Genomic DNA, 6,000 nt, shown 5'->3' with positions numbered 1-6,000 from the left:
TGAAACCAAGACTGTAAAAATGTTCTCGTTTTCTCTCAACCCCCTGATGATATACTGCATTCAGAGTATTCTACATTGCCCTATAAAATGTTCAACAGCAATAGAAGCATCAAGTGCTGCGATGAATGAAGCTTTAAAATAAGTGTCAGCTGGAAGGAAGTCAAAATGTTCTCATGTTTAATTAAAATATAAATTGCATTAAGGCATACTTGTTGTAAATCATTTATATTTCTAAGTGATTCTACTTTACTCCTCTCCTTAGAGTACTGTCCGGCTGCATTAACTTCCATCTGAAATGATGAATGAGGCAAAATGTCGGCAAGTGATGATTAATCGTCAGAATCAAAATAGTTGTGGCATGAGAATCTATGATTATCGTTGTTTTAAGTGACATATCTAAAACTGGACATTCTTTGTATCCTTCAATTTTTCATTCAGCTTTCATACAGTAATCTTAAGCAAATATGAATATGTTATGCCTAGAATTCATCGGACTTAAGCTTGTACAGACACCTAACTGTTACGTAACTACTTAACGGTTGCTTTTCCTGCTGTATCAGATAGTAATGGCCAGACCAGCATGTTTACAGTTCTTAATCTTCTGGAATCATTTGTGAGAGGAGGACCATTTTCCATCCAAATCCATTGTAAGAGCAAATGGTTTAAAGAGCGCAAAAAGAGGGGCAATGTGAAAATTAGTTGAAAATTCCCCACAACTACTTTTGGTGCCCTGGGGGCAGCTACAGGGTGACATGTAAGTAAGCGTTCAGGTATTCTGGGTCACCTGTGACAAGTGTGCTAAAATCTAAACCCTAAGTAATGGATTAAGTGTGTTAAGAAAATGAGTGCATGGATTTATCTTTTATTGCTGTGTTGATTTTTGTTTCAGTTACACGTCAGCCATATTATATAGTGATTTAAAGTTAAGTGATCCTGCACAGCTGTATGGCAGTGTTGCGATGTGCATGTATTTACTATGTACTGTACGCCCATGAGTTTGTCACTCAGTGATGTGACAAGCATTACTCTGGGCATGTTTTTAGAGAAATGGTCAATAAGAAAAAGAAATGACAACTCCCAGCTTTAATTGGTATTCTTAAAGTCTATCTTTTAGACTTAAGAATCAACAAAAGAATTGATTCAATAAGCTGGTTAAGTTTCCAAATGGTACTAAACTAGGAGGAAGGGCAGAAAACCTAGAATCAGCTAATTTGTTACAAGGGACTTGAGCAGTACAACAACAACAACAACATTTATTTATATAGCACATTTTCATACAAACAGTAGCTCAAAGTGCTTTACATAATAAAGAATAGAAAAATAAAAGACATAGCAAGTAAATAAAATAAGTCAATATTAATTAACATAGAATAAGAGTAAGGTCCAATGGCCAGGGGGGACAGAAAAAACAAAAAAAAAAAATCTTGACAGCTGAAGAAAAAAATAAAATCTGTAGGGATTCCAGACCATGAGACCACCCAGTCCCCTCTGGGCATTCTACCTAACATAAATGAAACAGTCCTCTTTGGATTTAGGGTTCTCACGGAAGGGCTTGATGATGATGATGGTCACGTAGACTTCTGCCTTTTAATCCGTCCATCATTGTTGGAGCATCATGAAGCTTTGAGTAGGTGGAGGTGGCGCAGGCCACCACCACAAAGAAACCGGAAAAAGAAACAGAAGAGAGAGTAGGGGTCAGTACGAATTTTGAGCCACCATGAATAGTTATTATGAAGAATTGAACATACAGAGTATCAGGATTAAGTTAGACTGAAGTTATAAAAAGGCCATGTTAAAGTAATGTGTTTTCAGCAGTTTTTTAAAGTGCTCTACTGTATCAGCCTGGCGAATTCCTATTGGCAGGCTATTCCAGATTTAAGGTGCATAACAGCAGAAGGCCGCCTCACCACTTCTTCTAAGTTTTGCTCTTGGAATTCTAAGGAGACACTCATTTGAGGATCTGAGGTTACGATTTGGAATATAAGGTGTCAGACATTCCGATATATAAGATGGGGTGAGATTATTTAAGGCTTTATAAACCATAAGCTGAATTTTAAAGTCAATTCTGAATGACACAGGTAACCAGTGTAGTGACATCAAAACTGGAGAAATGTGCTCGGATTTTCTTTTCCCAGTTAGGATTCTAGCAGCTGCATTCTGCACTCGTTGCAAGTGATTTATGTCTTTTTTGGGTGGTCCTGAGAGGAGTGCGTTACAGTAATCTAGTTGGCTGACAACAAACGCGTGAACTAATTTCTCAGCATCTTTCAAGGATATAAGAGGTCTAATTTTTGCTATGTTTCTTAAATGAAAAAATGCTGTCCTAGTGGTCTGATGAATGTGTGATTTAAAATTCAGATTGCAGTCAACAATCACCCCTAAGCTTTTTACCTCCGTCTTGACTATTAATCCTAATGTATCCAGTTTATTTCTAATAGCCTCATTGTATCCATTATTGCCAATCACTAAGATTCAGTTTTCTCTTTATTTAACTTGAGAAAATTACTATTCATCCATTCAGATGGATACACATTTGGGTAGGTTTGTGGCAGATGAAATTTAATGTAAGTAAATGTAAAGTACTTCACTTCGAATGTAGAAATGTTAGATCTAAATACACCCTGAGATATACATGAAACTTAAAAGTACCCCATATTAGAAGGATTTAGCAGTAGTAGTGGACTCATCACTGTCTACATCCAGACAGTGTTCAGAAGTAATCAAGAAGGCGAAGAGGATGTTAGGTTTAAAATCATGATTTGAGGTTATTCTTACGTTGTATGGTAGAGTGGTGGCTCTGAAGCTAGGGATCTGCGCCAGTAATCGGAAGGTTGTCTGTTCGAGTCCCACAAATGCCAGAGGTGACCCTACTCCTTTTGGCCGTTCAGCAAGTCCCATAACCTGCAATTGCTTATTCCTGGGTATGACGTTAATCTGCATCCAGCCCTGCAAGCAGGTCCACCAATTAACAGGGAAAACTTGGGAGTTGGTGGCAGGATTGGCACTCGAGCCACTGTAAAAAACCTCACACTGCTCAGTGTGGTGCCGAGGTGTCACCCACTGCACTTGGGTCCCAATATAGCTGGTTTGTTGTGTGGTGGGTGCGGCAGCGGGCTATCAGTGCATGCCTTCAACCTCCTTCCCTCTCTCTTAAGTTATATAACACACTAGTGAGGCCACAAATGGTGTACTATGTTCTGTTTTAGTCTTCATTTTACAAAAAGAGAAATAGCATAGCTGGTGAGCTGAGTTTGGGACTGAGTGGTATGAGATATGAGGAGAAATTGTAGGAGCTCAACCTTTTCAGTTTAAGCCAACAAGGATTAAGAGGTGACATGACTGAGGTGTCGTTACTTTAAAATAAATTCTTCAGTAAGAACCCAGGGATGTGGTTAAAAGCTTTAGGGCAGATTTCACGCAAATGTTTTCCTTAATGCAAAGAACCATAGACACATGCTGTAGAATAAATTAGCAAGCAGAGTGGTGCAGAGAAGGGCTTTAGGGACCTTCAAGTCTCGACTTGAAGATAGAGAGGAAGAGTGAACAGGAGACCAGGAGGTCAAGGCTAGGGGCCACAAGACATCTCAGTTGACAGGAAGCAGTTGTGTAGCCACTAGCTAGAGAAGCCTGGGATATGTTGCTCATTGATGGGCTAACACAGGGAGAAATAGCAGAAGTCTTGTAACCACCCCTATAGCGCAGACCATTTCAGTATCTGGCAGGCCAAAAAGCCTGACTTGTAGACACAAACCTTTAGGGTAACTGAAGGCTTAAGAGAGCAAGAACACAAGACTCATTTAGCCAAAATGAGCCCTTCAATTTGACAAAGGTGACCAAAGGGTTGGGATTAAAACAGCTTGACATTCAAGAGAATACTCAGTCTGGACTTGTAGAAGAGTTTGGGACGTTAACCATCATGGGAGCAGATACCACAGTCAAGTGAAAGAAAGAGAGATAGAAGGACAGGAATTAAGAAGCTGCATGCTTCATTCTACTGTGGATGTGTTAAGCTACTCAACAGGGAAAATTGGGGCACATCACCTATACAGGTAGGCCCAGAAAGATTGAAAGGTTTTGATTTTTTATCTTTATTTAAACTTTGTTTTTTCCATGTGTTCATCCCTTTTTCATTTCTTCCTTCATTAATGAATTTGGCTTTGCTAACCTTTATGCCTTATTGATATTATTCTGCTTGAAGAGGAGCGACCACATGTGCCTTCCTATCACAATGTACTGATTTAATAATTTACCTACAAAATCAGTCTGTCCATCGAGATAATGAATGAATCTTAAGTTGAACATTGCTACAGAAAGATTCAGTAGGGGAAATGATGATCCAGATTTACCATGTTAACCAGAGAAATGCCTAAAATGGTTTTACTTTATCGTTTCAGCACTAGGACTCAAGTCATAGTAATCTGCTGCTCCAGATGCTTCAGTACCAACAACAACTGCATGGCAAATTACCATTCACTACTTTGATTTATCTACCGTGTTAATGACAAATATGGTTATGACTATAATTTGAACCCTTCTGTGACAGGTGTCTGGTCACACTTACAGGTAATCTAACTTAAACACTGTTAACATATCCGACTACGCCACCCAGTTTTATTAAGAGCCTGGGAACTCTTGAGATTTACAGAAAATAGCACACAGGGTTCTTTAAATTGGGCGGTGAGTAAACACGCAATTAAAGACACAACAATAATTTTAGGAAAAGCAACGGTAGCTTCTATTACACAAGACAATAATAAGTACATTAAAAAGATAAATGAACATAAACAAAATCTAACAATACCAGGAATAAAATTCCTTTTTTAGAAAGGAAAGCACACAGTCCACACTCTAAAAGTCCATTAAAAACAAGGATTGGAGGATACAACCTCCAGTTTGCGCACTGTTACCCCAACAACTACTGTAATCTTCCAACTGTCCATGGATGCACTCTGTTCACCAGACACTTGTTTCCCATCAGAGGTTTTATCAAAATCGTGGAATCCCTGTCAGCGTCTCTTCATCGTTCCTTTTTGTCCACCCTGGGCTCCTTGTGTTGCTGTGATCTAGGTATGCCACATTTCTAATCTGCCAGCTTTGCTCGGTCCTTTCATGCGGCTTCCCTCTCTCGCTGGACCCACAACTGGTGTCTCCTCGAGGAGCTGTCTCTTCCTCCCTGGAAGTAAGTGTTGCCGTCCTTGTGCCTCATGTTGTGCCAGCCACGTACCCTCGTCTGCCTGCGAGCCCCTGTGCTCTGTCCGAGTGTCTTGGCATTGTTCTCAGTGGACTGTCCCTTTCCTTGCCTTCTCCTGCCCAGAAGTTTAAATCTCCTTCAGTCCCTGCCATTACCAGTTCTGGACAATCGGATTAAATGGCACATCTAAATTTCCTAGGTTTAACAAATAATGAAAACACAAATGTATTGTTACCAACCATGAATAAGTACAGATCTGCTGATTAGAAACCAATAGTGTCAGACATGTAACCTCCAAGTCAGGTCTGTTATCACAACTTTGTATTGTTTGTATACACAACCAGCCAAACTTCAAAGCGGTGACTCCACACAATCAGTAAATGGATTACCCAGGAAATGGAAAAAAAAGGTCCCCTTCTGACACTTCTGTGCTTGTACATTATCGATGACATGCTTGTATCGAGATGTCACTGACTTGAGATGGCCTTAATCCCTAAGGCTGAATTGAATATGTAAACCGCTGATCTACAATGCATGCTAACTGCATGGCAAATGAAGAAACAAAGGTTTATATGAATTCATGTATATAGTGTAGCAGTAGGGGACGCTATCGCTCCCTTGAACCCTGAGGTACCACGCCAAACACCAGGTAAAAATTCAATAATTATTATTTATTATAATAATAAAGTGCACCAAGCACCACCACTTCACTAATCTCAATAATCAATAAACCAATCCTCCGACTCCCAAACGCGTTGACCTCGTACCACCCAGCTCAGCTCGCCGTCTGGGAGATCCCACAGTCCTTT

This window comes from Polypterus senegalus, chromosome 5 (genome assembly GCF_016835505.1).
Source record: "Polypterus senegalus isolate Bchr_013 chromosome 5, ASM1683550v1, whole genome shotgun sequence".
NCBI lineage: Eukaryota > Metazoa > Chordata > Cladistia > Polypteriformes > Polypteridae > Polypterus > Polypterus senegalus.
Note: the sequence above shows the minus strand (reverse complement) of the source record.